The sequence below is a fragment of the Macrotis lagotis genome, chromosome X (assembly GCF_037893015.1).
Source record: "Macrotis lagotis isolate mMagLag1 chromosome X, bilby.v1.9.chrom.fasta, whole genome shotgun sequence".
Lineage (NCBI taxonomy): Eukaryota > Metazoa > Chordata > Mammalia > Peramelemorphia > Peramelidae > Macrotis > Macrotis lagotis.
In genome coordinates, this window is record NC_133666.1 from 695455222 (window position 1) to 695469137 (window position 13916).

Below are 13916 nucleotides of genomic sequence, written 5' to 3' on the forward strand. Positions count from 1 at the left end.
CATCCAGAATTCAAATGAATGAATTTCTGGGCTAGCACTGGGACAGCAGAAGGCAAGCCCCTACCATGGACATGTCCCAGACTGGGAGGATCCACCTCTACTGCAAACACAGGAAGGGGATCCCCTACTCCAATGAGAGTGAAGCCGATCTAGGGAGGTCTTTCATTATGGGAAGCACCTACCGAGTCACCGGGGCAAAGGCTGCCTGTCTGGCTCTGTCGGGGGGGGCCACGTCCTCGGCTGCTCCTCCTGGTGGGAGAGAGAAGAGAGCCTACATAAGAGAACAGTCGAAGGGCCCAGGAGAGATCAGAGGAGGGGGATGAGAAAAAGACAACAGAAGACCAGAGGGAAGGCTTCCTTGCCTTGTTGGCTCTCCACCACAGGGGTCTGCAGAGGCCTGGGCCTGAATGTGTCCAGGGACCCCTGGAGGCTTCCACAGAACATCCTGACTAGCCCAGTCACCCTCTCCAGCCCCAGACCCAGAGCTGGGAGGGTCCTCAGGGGCCAAAGGCTAACCCTCTCATTTCATAAATGAACTGAAGTCCGGGGAATCTAAGTGATTTGTACAGGTCCCATGACCAGCAAATGTCCATGGCCTGGGTCTTCTTGAAGCCAAGCTCTGAGCAGACTTCCTCTAAACCAGAGGTGTCAAACTCACTGCCAAGAAAAGAGCATGGGCTCCGGTTCGAGACCCTGGATTCAAATCCTGCCTCTGAGGTTCACTGCCTATGTGACTCTGAGCACTTAAATCTGAGTCTCAGTTTCTTCATCTGTAAAAATGAATGGGCTCTCTCAGATCTAGAACTGGAACTCCTGAGGTCCCTTTCCCAATGTAAGCTTCAGTTCCTCCTCTGTACCATGGGGGGGGGGGGGGGGGGGGGGGACGTGGACTGGATGACCTCTGTGGTTCTTCCCACCTTCACCCTCAAACCCTAAGATCCAATTTGGACTCCAACCTCAACACTCTATCCAAGACATCACACCACCTCCAGGATGATGCATTTTGTTGTTGAATTATTTCAGTTCTATATGACTCTTTGTGTCCCCATTTGGAGTTTTTCTTGACAAAGTTACTGGAGTCATTTTCTGGCTTGTTTTATAGATGAGGAAACTGAAGCAAGCAGGGTGAAGTGACTTTTCCTAAATCACCTGTCCGGGCCTCAGTTGGTTTTGCTGGCTTTTCCCCATGTGTGAACCCAAAAGTGAGGATTCCACTGCACCACACAGCGTCCCCCCCATCACCCGATCATTCCAAAAACAGCCAGCCAATGAGAGAGTGTGCCAGGGCTACTGGCACCTCGGAGCCAGCCTTGCCAAGCTCCTGCACCAACACACACGTGATGGATGTCCACCCAAATTATTCCCTGAAGTATCTAAGGCCAAATTTGAACGCAGAAAAGTGAATCTTCCCGATGAGGATATGGAGGCAAACAATGTGAAATGACTTGCCCAGGATCACCCTATACCAAGTAGATAGACTGTCAAGCCAGGGGTCAGGAAGACCTGAGTTCAAATCCAGCTTCAGACTTTAGCTATGTGACTCTGGGCAAATCACTTGACCTCTGTTTGCCTCAATCCAATGGGGAAACAATTGGGAAGCCCCGCCCCCCCTCCCAGTAGCTCTGCCAAGAAAACCCCATGAACAGTATGGTGCATCCTGTAGAGACTTAATAACAATTTGCCAACTTGGATTAAGCTAGTGAGGAAATTCTCTGCCTTCTGTGTGCTCCCTGAACACACTGACCTCTCAAGGAGGTTGATGAGCCACCCTTCCTCTCCCAAGCCCTTTGATTCCTCCTTGGCCAAAAGACCGGTTTCCCCGGTCCTTCCATTCAAGCCTCATCCTCCATTCACACAAAGGTGGCTCTGCAAGAATAGGGGCTTTCTTCTGGGTCTCTGATGTTCAGTTGAGCCACAGGCCATAGCAGGGAGGCAGTGGATGTCAGCACTTGGGGACATTCAGCCTCTATATTAGGAAGAATAGGAATAGTCCTCCCCAAGGTAAAAATGGGGCACACATCAGTGTGGCAATGGCCAAATTTAGTGATCCCTTTAGAATTCAAGGATTCAGGAAGGAGAGATAGTGTTGTCTAGGAGTTAGCTCATGGGGTTCACAGAGAGACAGCCTAGGAAAAAGAATGGGCTTTGGGTTCAAGTCCACCCCTGTGGAACCCTCAGTAAGTTGCTTAACCTCTCAAAGCTCTAAGCAACTCTGGACTAGAACTGGGGAGAAGATTCCAATCTGCAGGAGAGCCAAAGTCTCTTCACTCTTCTTTCTTAGCTCCCATCTTGTCCTTGGAACTTTGCCTCATTCCTCAACTACTTTATCACCCAACTAAAGCCCTCCACTCATGACCCTCCTCCCATTGGTTGAGTTCTTTCCATTGGTTTCACTGATGAGAACCTCCATTTTGAGGAAGTACCTAGGCCAGTCTTCCATCTCTTGTCTCTCTAGGCTTCACCCCCATGCCCGCTAGAAGTCACCTCTTCCCCTCCTCCTTTGCAGCTCCTTTTTATGTGTTTGACTTCTCTCCTTAGAATGTCAGCTCTTTGAAGGCCAAGATTGTTTTCCATTTTGCTGCTATTAGAACACTGCCATTGAGTAAATGCTTGGTGACTTCCACAATCTTGATACTAGCAAAATTACCAGGCTAGAACTCAAAAATATTTATATTTGCAGGACTCAGACCTGTCTTAAAGAAGATGAGCACCACAAAAGGAAACACTCAACCTCTGGCCTGGCTTGCTAGAAAGGTTTGTTTGGCCAGTGCAGCACCAAAGTGAAACAGAAAATGTCTGTTCTGCAGTCCTGCAGATTTTTTTTTAAGTATCAGCCTCACAAGAGAATAGAGTCATAGCTGTAAATGCCTTTTTTGGGGGGAAGTTTTTCTATCAATGTGTACTGTAGGTCTTTCTTTTGTGAAGAAGAAATGAATAATTGTCCCATACCTCATTTATAGTGTGTTCTAAATACCTTCATTCTTTTCCCTCTTTGGAGAAACTAGGTATGAGTGAAACTGAAGTAATGGGGGAAGAAAAAGCCCATAAACCAGAGAAAAGAAGTTTTAACAAACTCTCCCTATGTTGGGTATTCCATACCCCCAGTCCCCCACCTCGTCAATGAAGGAAGGCAATGCATGTCCTGAAAGCTTCTCTAGACCCAAGCTTATCACCACTCACTTGGAAGCCCTCTCAGTTCCCCATTCATGATGCCAGAGTCATTTTCTTCATTCACAGATCTGCTCACATCATTGAAATCTTCAACGGCTCCCACCTCCTTAGTCAGGCATTCAAGGCCCTTCCTAGCCTGGCCTTGTATGACTGCCTTGCTGTGGGCTACCCTCTGGCCAAACTGGAATGTTCATCATTCTCAAAATATGCCTTTCACTCCGATGACTTTGCTTATTCAAGTAAGGAAATAAAGAAGAGGGGAAAACACACAAATAAATAAACACCAATTATCTCCCTACAGCTGGCAGCACAGGAGACTCTCCTATTAAGATGGGGCAATTATAGTCCATGATTTCTTTCATCTACAAAGAAGGACCTAATTTCACTTCAAAGGTCATACCTTCTTCTGGAGATGAATTTTATTTTCAGAGTAAAGAGCAAGAGGGAGGAGTGGAGATGGGGGTGGGATGAGGAGCTGAGAAGGCCACAACTTGCCACAAACAAGGATTTATGAAAGAAAAGTGGTATAAAGAAGGGTGTCAAAGCAATGAAGGACAGAAAGAGAAACGAGGGGAGATAGATAGGAAGAGCCAAAGTTGACCAATAGGTCAGGCCAAGATAGCCATTGCTGCTGCCTCATGATGGATGTCTGGAGAAAATGGACACATGAGGTGGCCCCTCAGTGGGGAACCATTGGGAAGACATGGATAGAGAAATAGAATAGGCTGCAATCTATATCTCTGGAGAAAAGAAATTGCAGAGCCATTGGAGGACTGAAGGATTTTTTTACAAGGTTCCACTGGAGTCCTTCTTCAGTTACACAAAAGTCCTGATTCCTGATTCTGAGACAGAGGAGAGAGGCGAAATTTCAGGAAGTCATGTGTGCTGAGAGCTGGGGCTTTAAAGAGGTAGAGGTGTCCGGCATGGTGGATGATCCCATGAGCTTTCCAGTCCCATCTGGACCCAGAGGCAGGAGATAAAGCATTGTGTAAAGGTCAGCTTGGGGAGGATGGACAGTGGGTGAAGCAGAGTAATATGTGATGAGCCTGGAATCTGAAGCCAGATCAGAAAAGGCTTTAAAAGCCAGAGAGGTCTATATTTGATCTTACAATTAATAGGGAGCCAATGGAAGCTTTTGAGCAGGGAGCAACATTAAAAGCAGTATGAAGGACAGATTAGACTGGGAGAACCCAGAGGGAAAGAGGCCAACTTCAAGAGTACAAGGAAGAAAAGACCAAGGAACAATTCTGCAGAGGCCCAAGGTCACAATATACACTCTTATCCCGGCCATGACACCATCCTAATCTTCTGCACTCATGACTCCTTCAATCTTCCATCTCCCTCAACCCCCACAACCTATGTCCTGGGGTTTGCCCTCTGCACTCTCTCTAACAATCCATCCCCTCCTTTTAAATCCCCTTCTACTACCCTGTAGAGACCCTAAGACTCCCTGTCCAGACCTCTGTGATTACCTCCTACCAGCTCCTTCTGCCTCTCCAATCCATCCAATGCACTTGCTGCCCTGATATCCTGGATGCAGATGTGGTCAGGTCACTCTTGTGTTTCAGAATCTCCCATGGCTCCCTATGGCCCAAAAGGATACTGTGGCCTCAAGCTGGGAAAGACTTAGGTTTAACCCTGGACTCTGACATTAGCCATGTGACCCCAGGAGGGTCATTTAACCTCTGTTTATCTCAGCTTCCTCTTATGTCAAATGGGGAGTCAAGTGTCTCTAGTTCCTACCTTCCAAGGTGACTGAGACAGGACCAGATGAGATCACGTCTGGAAAGCACTCTGCAAACCTCAAAGCCCCATGGCAATGCCAGTTACTTTTTACCTCTGAAAAGAATTTTTAATGGGTATCTTCTGTTTTGACGTCACCTACCCAAGTTCCTCCCCCTAGTCCTCCCAGGGAGCCAGTCCTTAGAAAAACAAACAAGAAAAAGAGGAAGAAAGAAAAGAAAATTCTGCAAAATGAACCAGTGCATCAAAAAGTCTAAAAGAATACTCAGTATTCCACACCAGTGCTCCTACATCACTATTAATAGGGACTGGACTGGAGGTTTCATAGGAAGAGGGAACACGTGGGTGAGAAGCCTTTCTCTATAGCTGCTCTGCACCATAAGGTCTAAGAAAGTTGCCTGGGGGCCTTGAGAGGTTTGCACAAGGCCACACAGATAGGAAGAGTCAAAGACCTTCCCAGCTTCAAAATCATTTCTTGATAGCTACTTCATGTTGCCCCTTATCACCATCATCATCATTGCCATCATCAACATCACCATCATTGCCATCACTGAATAAAGTTCAGACTCTTCTTCATCACTCTCTGGCCACATCCTCCCTTCCATCATTATTTCCAGTTACTCCCTTCCACACACTCAGGTCAGACAAGAAGCATTCATTAAACTTTTCCTACATCCTAGGAACTGTTCTAAGTGTTAGGGATACAAAAAAGACAAAAGACAGTCCTTGCTTGGGAGGGTCTCATAGTCTAATGGGGGAGACTATCTCTAACCACTCCCTCCCCCAATACATTCACTCCCAGAAACATAACTAGGGCAAAGCAACAGGAGCTTTGCCCTAGAGCAAGGAGAGTGGGTTTTCAGCCACTCTGGGGTTGCTCCCTACCCTCACCTATCACCCCATGGCAACTGCTCCTTCCTGTCCCCAGGATAGCATCACCTCTCATATCAAGTGAGCCTGAGCCTCACCTCCCCATCAATCCACCCAGGTGCAGAAGTCTCCAAACCTTTTCTCACATCTCCATGCCTTTGCTCACACAGTCCCCTATACCTAGAATGCCCTCCTCATCCTATCTTTTCCCAATATATCTATATTATAGACAATCATCTTTGCACCACTTATTCCACAGGATGGATTCAAGGAAACCTCCTCTGAGACAGTTCTAAGAAGGAAGGACTCCTATCTTAGCTCTGACAATGACTAACTATGGGGCTATGGCATATTACCCCACCTCAGCTTGCTCAGCTGCAAAATGAGAGACATCATTCTACCCACCTCTCAGGAATATTATATAGAGAGGATTTTGTAAAACAAATCCATTTCCATAGAAATAGAAATGATTGATATTGCTGGATAAGTGGCCTTATTCACTCTCAGGGTCCTGGTTTGTTCCCCCTATAAAATGAAGAAAATGGGATACATCAAGGGTCTTAACTTTTGTGAGTTAACTGTAGGATGCATGGAAAAGCTTATACCAGAATAATGTTATAAATGCATAAAACAAAAAGCATCAGATTACAAAGGAAGCCAATTATACAACAGTAAAAAAATCACAACTTCTAAGGGGTGCAGCCCTGGCCTAGCTAATCTCCAAGTGCCCATTTTAGTGCTGATCTTTGACCAATCCGTAAACCAGAGCTACTAACCAGTGACTGACATATAACAAGTCAGCCTTCTCTAACCTTGCAAAACCACCTCCAGGCTTTCCCCAGCTCTCCCAGTGTCCTTCCCTGATCATCAAAGTCACAGTGACAGCACATGGAGGGGCCAGGCCATCTGTCACTTCTGAGACACACAGTTTCAGAGCAGAGACGCATTTTTAATTTTGGGAGAAATCCTTCTTGGCCAGCTTCCTGATTTCATTTGGAAACACAGGCTATTCTAATCCAACCCTCTCATTTTACAGAGGAGGGAACCTGGACTCAGCCAAATTTCCTTCAGGGCCCAGGCCAAGAGACCTGAGAGAATCAGCAAACTTGAAAAGTGCAGAAATATCCCCATAAAAGAAAGACATTAGGGGAAGAAACATCTTCCTAAACAATGTAAAGACTAACAGACTGCATTCTGAGGGGGGGGGGGAGCGAGATTAGGGGGGAAATTGTAAAATTCAAAATAAATAAATAATTGAAGTTAAAAAAAAGAAAGAAAAACATCTTCCTAACCTCCAGGTGAACTTAAAAACTGTAGCATGAGATGTTATCAACTTGAGATACAAAGTGTAAGATGGCCTGCCCTCAAGGGGCTTGCGTTCTACAAGGAATGTTCCCGGAGGAGAAGTGTGTTATTTTCCAACAGGGGTGATGAAGGGATTTGTTTCACTAGGTTATGTATATTGGATTCAACATGCATTTTATTTTTCTTTCAGTGGGGCGGGGGGAGTCCTAGCAATAAATTTATTGAAATGAAAAAAGGAAAGATGAAAAGTAAGAGGGTCAAGGAAGCACTCCAAAAATGTAAAGAGGAGAACAGAAGGAAGGCCAGGAGAAAGCAGACAGTGGAGACATATTGAAACTATTTCCAACTTAGAGGGAAGAGCACAATGTTCATAGTTGTAGAGCTAAAAGGTGCTAAGTGTACAGTCCTCAATTTCTCTTTTAACTATGGTATTCTTAGTGTTTAAATTCAGACTAAAACAAAGTAATCTTTAAAAAGATATGACTAAAAAAACTTTTGTAGCTGTACAAGAGAAAAAGTAATTTTTAAAATGATAAAATGTGATGCTGGTGAGACTGGGAAGAAACAGGTTCTCTGTACATTATGGTGAGGCCATGGATTGTTGGAAGTTTTTTATAGCAAAAAAATGGCAATCTAGGCAGGAGGAGAGACTCCAAATTGATTGCACCCTTTGGTCCAGTAATATTTCTGTCTGGCACCAATTTCCTGATGGTGTTATTAAAAACAAGAGAAGAAAGCATCTGCCCCTAAAATATTCATCGCTGTTTTATTTGTAATAGTGAAAAAACTGAAAGAAAAAACCCCTATGTTCAATAACTGGGAAATGGATGAATAAATTAAGGGACATTAGGGTAATGGAATACTACTCTGCTATAAAAATGACAAGCATGAAGAACACAAAGAGATATGGAAAGACATCTACAGGAGTAAAAGCCAAGTGAAGTCGGCAGAAAAAGAATGATCATACCAAATCTGGTCATATTCAAAAAACAATTCAGCAAAAAGTTCTGAAGTCAGGGTACATCCAATGAAGGCACAAAGATAAAAATGACTGAGTCCCTGCCTGCAAGGGGTATTGTAGTCTCCAAGGAAGTCTACCCTAGGTGGGCAGATAAGTGAGGACTAAGTTAAAGAAAAATGCAAAGGAGAGCTGAGTCAAAATGACCTAAAAATAAGAGAAGAGGGAGAAATGATTTTAGCTGAGGAGGGGGAGGATTGGAGAGTCATTATTAGACTTGACAGAAGAAAAAGGCAGAGATGAGCTGGCAGTATTTCAGCCAAAGAACCATAAGATGGAGATGGAATGTAACACTCGGGGAATAGACGTCTCCCACCCTACAGTCCAGTCTGACTGGCATCTAGAGAGCAGGAAGGAAAGAGATGGGAAATTAAGCCAGAGAGATATAGTGGGGAGTTCAGACCTTCCCGATCCCAAGTGGGATCCAAACAAAGATCAAGAGAGAAGATGAAGAAAAGAGGCGCTAGCCTTGTTTCCCCAAAGTTATCCGACCAGAGAACGTGGGCAAGTCCTGTTTTTTCCCCACTGATAGGGGTTCCACTGATATAATACATTCAGTTCCTGGGTAAGATCTTCTGTAGAGTATATCCTTGGGAGGGCATGGATCAGAGTCAAAAAGGAGGAGAAAGCATGGGAGAAGGGGGAGTTTCAGACTAGAGGATGTAAGCTCCCTGAGGGCAGGGACTGTCTTTTTTTCTGAATGGATTTGTAAGTTCGGCATTGAGCAAAGGGTCTGGCAAACAATGAGCACTTAATAAATGCATGTTGCCTCCTATCTCATGGGGTCATTAAAAATCAAATGAGGAAAGACACTTTTTGCACACTCTTTGCAAACCTTAAAGTATCATATACATTCAAATTAATCCTTCTTAGCCAGGGTCTGCCAACCATTCTCTTTAGCACCTTGGGCAGCTCATTTGTCCCGCTAAGTCTCACTTTCCTCGTGTGTAAAATGATGAGGTTAGCTTAGAGGCCTGGAAGGTTCCTTTGAGCTTTCTTCAAGTCTGATGGTCATCTTCAGGGACTGCTGAGAATAAAAGCTTGAAGGGGTAGCCAGGTGTGGCTAGCATCAAATGTTCTCTGACAGATGCCAGAGATACCCTACCACCAGACCTAGGCTCCAAGACCTTCTGACCCAGTAATAACTCTCAGAACTGGTCCCTACCTAGGCAGAGCCCTCACCATCCTAGGATACCTCCATGAGACCCCAAAGAATCATTTTAGGAAAAATGCTAAATTCACAAATTTTGTAAATGTTTTGGTTTTTTGTTTTAAAAGGAGAAAAAGCAACTTTTACAAAATCTGAATTTTTCTGGTCACTTAGATTTTCGATCATCAACTCAATAATGATCAATAATAAACAAACAAACATGCAAAACCAAGGGGAAATGTTATACAAAGCCCCCTGGTTTTGACCAAGGAAGAACCAAATAATTAACTTAGAACCCAAAACAACAACTTTGCCTTTGTTTCAATGGGCTTTCTCAGCCTCCCCCAAACCTGGGACTTGTAACCCTGCTTTCTTTCCTTCCATCTCTCCTTAATTTCCTACTATCTTGATAAAGAGGAAAGCAGGGTGTACACAGGTCTGATTTCCACTGATTCCTCCCTACAATATCTCTGCAGAGACGTTTCCATATTTCCTTGAATGGTTCTTGTCATTTTTATGACTCTATAGCATTCCATTCCATTAATACACCATAATTGATTCAGCTGTTGGACAGAGAGGCTATTTCCAGGCTTTTTGTCATTACCAAGTAAACAGGGTTCAGTAGAAAAAGGTACAGGACTGAAAGTCAGAGAATTTGGTTTCACATTCTAAGCCTGTACTGCCTTCTTGCTCTTCAGTAGGTACACCCATGTCCAACTCTTCCTGATCCCATTTGGGATTTTCTTGGCAAAGATCCTGAAGGGGTTTGCCATTTCCTTCTCCAGCTCATTTTACAGATGAGAAAACTGAGGCTTGCCCAGGGTCACATAGCTAGTAAGAGTTTGAGGCTGGATTTGAACTCAGGTCTTCTTCCCTCCACTGTACCAGCTAGCTGTCCAGTACTACCTGCATAACCTTAGAAAAGCCAGTTTGCTTCCTGCTTTTCTAATCTATAATATTTGGGAACTAAAGACAACTCTGTACAATGGAAAAAAGAACTGGGTCAAAGACCATGTTCAAATCCTCTCTCTCACTTCCTTATCCATGTGAATTATGTGATCTAGATGGTGTATAGGGCTTCTTTCAACTTTAAGTCAAAGATCCTGTAACTTCTATGGATCCTTTCAGGTCCTACAGAAGGTGGCACACTGGCTAGCGTGCTAAACCCTCAAGTCAGGAAGACCTCAGTTCAAATCCTCCTTTGACACTTACTGGCTGTGGGACCCTGGGCAAATTATCTAAACTCAGGCAGTTTTTCCTGACAGCTTCCTCATCGGTAAAATGGAGATAATAATAATAGCCCCAACCTCCCAGGGTCGTTGTGAGGACCAAAAGAGATATTTGTAAAAGTATTCAAATAATGCTTTGTTTAGTCATGCCTGACTCTTCATGGCCCCATTTGGAGTTTTCTTTAGCAAAGATTCTGGAGTGATTTGCTGTTTCCTCCTCCAGCTCATTTGGGAAATGAAGGCAAAAAGAGTGAAGTGATTAGCCCAAGGTCACACAGCTACTAAGTATATGAGAGTGCATCTGAACTTGGGAAGATGAGACTTCCTGACTCCAGAACCACCACTCTATCCACTATGGCATCCCCTAGCTGCCTTAGATGAATGCTAGCTATTATTATTATTATTATCATTATTATTTATTGTTATTTAATCTATGATTAAGCAGCTATAAATATTTCCAAAGAGATGCTCCTTTTTCAAAAAAAAAAAATATTGTGAAAGGAAATCCTACCATTGGGAATGTTGGATCAAAGAAGATGATCAGTTTTTCCTTCTTCCTGCCTATTGCCATATTATATCCCAAAATGTTTGCCCTGGTCAAGTTTCATTAATAATATATTAATACCCCTGCCTCTCTCCCCCATCTAGTCTTGCAATGTGGGATTTCACCATTTTTGCTATTTTTCTCTTTTTACATTCTAAAAGGTTTAAGTAGCAGCCCAAGACTGACCTGTTTCCTTTCTTTGAGTATTAGAAGACTTGAGCATACATATCAGTATTTTTTTAACTGAGAACTGGAGCAATGGTCAATGGACATGGAGAGAGATTGCAGATAATGGGGAAAGACACCACAGAATTGGAGAAGAACAAATCTGATTATCCAAAAAAGGGCAGAGAATGTAGTCAGCAAACTCTAGGCCAGTGACCTTGACTTTGACTTCAATTCCTGGCAAAATTCTAAAACATATAATTAAAGGGATGGTTAGTTAATACCCAGAAAGGAAATGTTAACCACAAAAAATCAGAGTGGTTCCATCAAAGAAGAGGTCATCTCAGACTCATCTTGCTTCCTTTTTTTGACTAGCTTACTAAACTGATTCTCTTCATAGGATTTCCCCAGATGTTAGCAAATGAGCAAAGAGCAGCAATCCTTAATTCCTCAATCACAATGTAGCAAGGTCTCCAAGGAAAGCCCCGGAGAACCTGTACTTGCCCTTCTACTAATATTTTTATAGGAAGTTGCAAGGGATCCCTCTCAACTTGGAAAGGATCCCCAACTCACTGGATGACAGTTGGGATTCAAAAAGATCTTGAGAGTTTTAGCTAGAATTCAAGGATGAATCTAATAAGACTCAATTTAATGTGAATAAATGTCAAATTATGCTTTAGCTTCAAAATGAGTTTCCTAAAGTTAAAATAAAGGTGTTATAAGGAAAGGTAGTTCATTTGAAAATGATCTAGGAGTCTTAGAGGACTGCAATCTTGGGCTGAAGAGAGAGATCTTCCTCTTCTTCTCCTCTTCCTCCTCCTTTTTGAATCTTTGAATCTGTTTCCTAAAGAAAACTTCCAGGGACTCCATAATGCAGACAGTTCTTCCTCTATAACTCAAAATCTTAGAACACCATCAGAGGCACTGAGGGATCTGGTCTCACAGAGAGAACTTCACCTGGTTTTTCTTTGTATTTCACCTCTTGTTTTCAACCAATTTAAGGGGTTTTTTTGAGGATTCTCTGAAATGCAGTGTTGAGATTCCTTTATTTTCCTAAGTTCTCTGGGACATTAAAGATCACAATCTAAATTCCAGATATGTTGCTTGCTTTCTAATCATTCAGACAATTCAGAGGTGTTCTCTGCCTGTATTTTCATCTGGGCTTCTTGTCTGCATTCTATGATGCTCCATTTTTCACTGTAGGAAATTTGCTGCTTATCTATTACTTCTGGGAATTTATTTCTTTTAAGTTTTCTACTGTATTTTTCATCTTCATTTTTGTCAGTCAACACATTTATTAAGTCCTTTTGGGGTACGAGATACTATGCTAAGAAAAATTGTGGGGATTCAAAGAAAAATAAAAGCATGTCCTTGTTCTCTAGGGGAAATGGCACGCAAAAAAATTGTCCAACTAAATCCTATAAAGAGTAGATGGAGGGGTGGCTAGGTGGCACAGTGAATAGAACACCGGCCTTGGAGTCAGGAGTACCTGGGTTCAAATCCGACCTCAGACACTTAATAATTACCTAGCCATGTGGCCTTGGGCAAGCTACTTAACCCCATTGCCCTGAAAAATCTTAAAAAAAAAAAAAAAAAAAGAGTAGATGGGCACCGGCCCTGGATTCAGGAGTACCTGAGTTCAAATCCAGCCTCAGACACTTAATAATTACCTAGCTGTGTGGCCTGGGGCAAGCCACTTAACCCCATTGCCTTACAAAAACCTTAAAAAAAAGAGTAGATGGAAAATAATCTCAGAGAGGTGGAGAGAGCACCAGCCCTGAAGGCATGAGGACTTGGGGACCCATTTGGCCTCAGACATTTCCTAAATTCAATCTGGCCTCAGATGCTTCCTAGTCATGTGATCCTGGTCAAGTCACTTCACCCTGTTTGCCTCAGTTCCCTCATCTGTCAGATATGTTGGAGAAGGAAATGATGAACCACTACAATATCTGTGCCAAGAAAAACAACCGAATAATAAATAATAGCCAAACAAATGTATTCTAGAGGCAACAGGGAATCACTAGAGTGTAATGAGGATATATATGTTTTCTGTGTGGTACATGTATGCTTTTATATAATATATAAAAACATTTATATATTTAATGAATATATAATTATATTAATTATACTATAACCTAACATTAATAACATAATATCAATATATAATATGCAATAATATAATTAGCATTTATATAGTAACATTATTATATTAATATATTATATATTTAATGTGTTATAAATGAATTTAAAAAATAAAAATAAATATTATATACACATTTATTTATGTATAATAAAAACATTTATATTGCTATTTCTTTACATATTTATATATAATAAAAACATAAATGTTATACTAACATATTTGTATACATAATAAAAATATAAATATTATATATGTCCGTGTATAGACAGATAGCCAGATTTATTTCATCTTAAATTTGAATTCCCATATGTGCTCACACTTGTCTACGAGGGCACCATCAGAGTTTCGGTAGGCAATGGAAATACGTTTTACATTACTCTACAAGTATAACTTATAAGAAATTGCTTGCCTTCTCCATGGAGGATGAGGAGGGAAGAAAGAGAATATGAAATTCCAAAAAAATTTAAACAAATGTTTAAAATTTTTTCTACATATAATTGGGGGAAAATAAAATATTGAATTAAAAAAAAAGAAATACGTAACAGAAGGAGACATCTCCATGCCCACCCAACCTGAGG

The 13916-nt window shown here is 42.3% G+C and overlaps 1 protein-coding gene across 3 annotated transcripts in view; it reads right to left on the reverse strand.

Annotated features, from left to right (window-relative positions):
* ARVCF (ARVCF delta catenin family member) overlaps positions 1–13916 on the reverse strand; it is a 337170-nt gene that overhangs the window by 280446 nt on the left and 42808 nt on the right. For all 3 annotated transcript variants that reach the window (XM_074206513.1, XM_074206512.1, XM_074206520.1), the window contains exon 2: positions 183–249. The gene's annotated coding sequence lies outside the window, so the exon portion shown is untranslated. The remainder of the gene's footprint in view (positions 1–182; positions 250–13916) is intronic.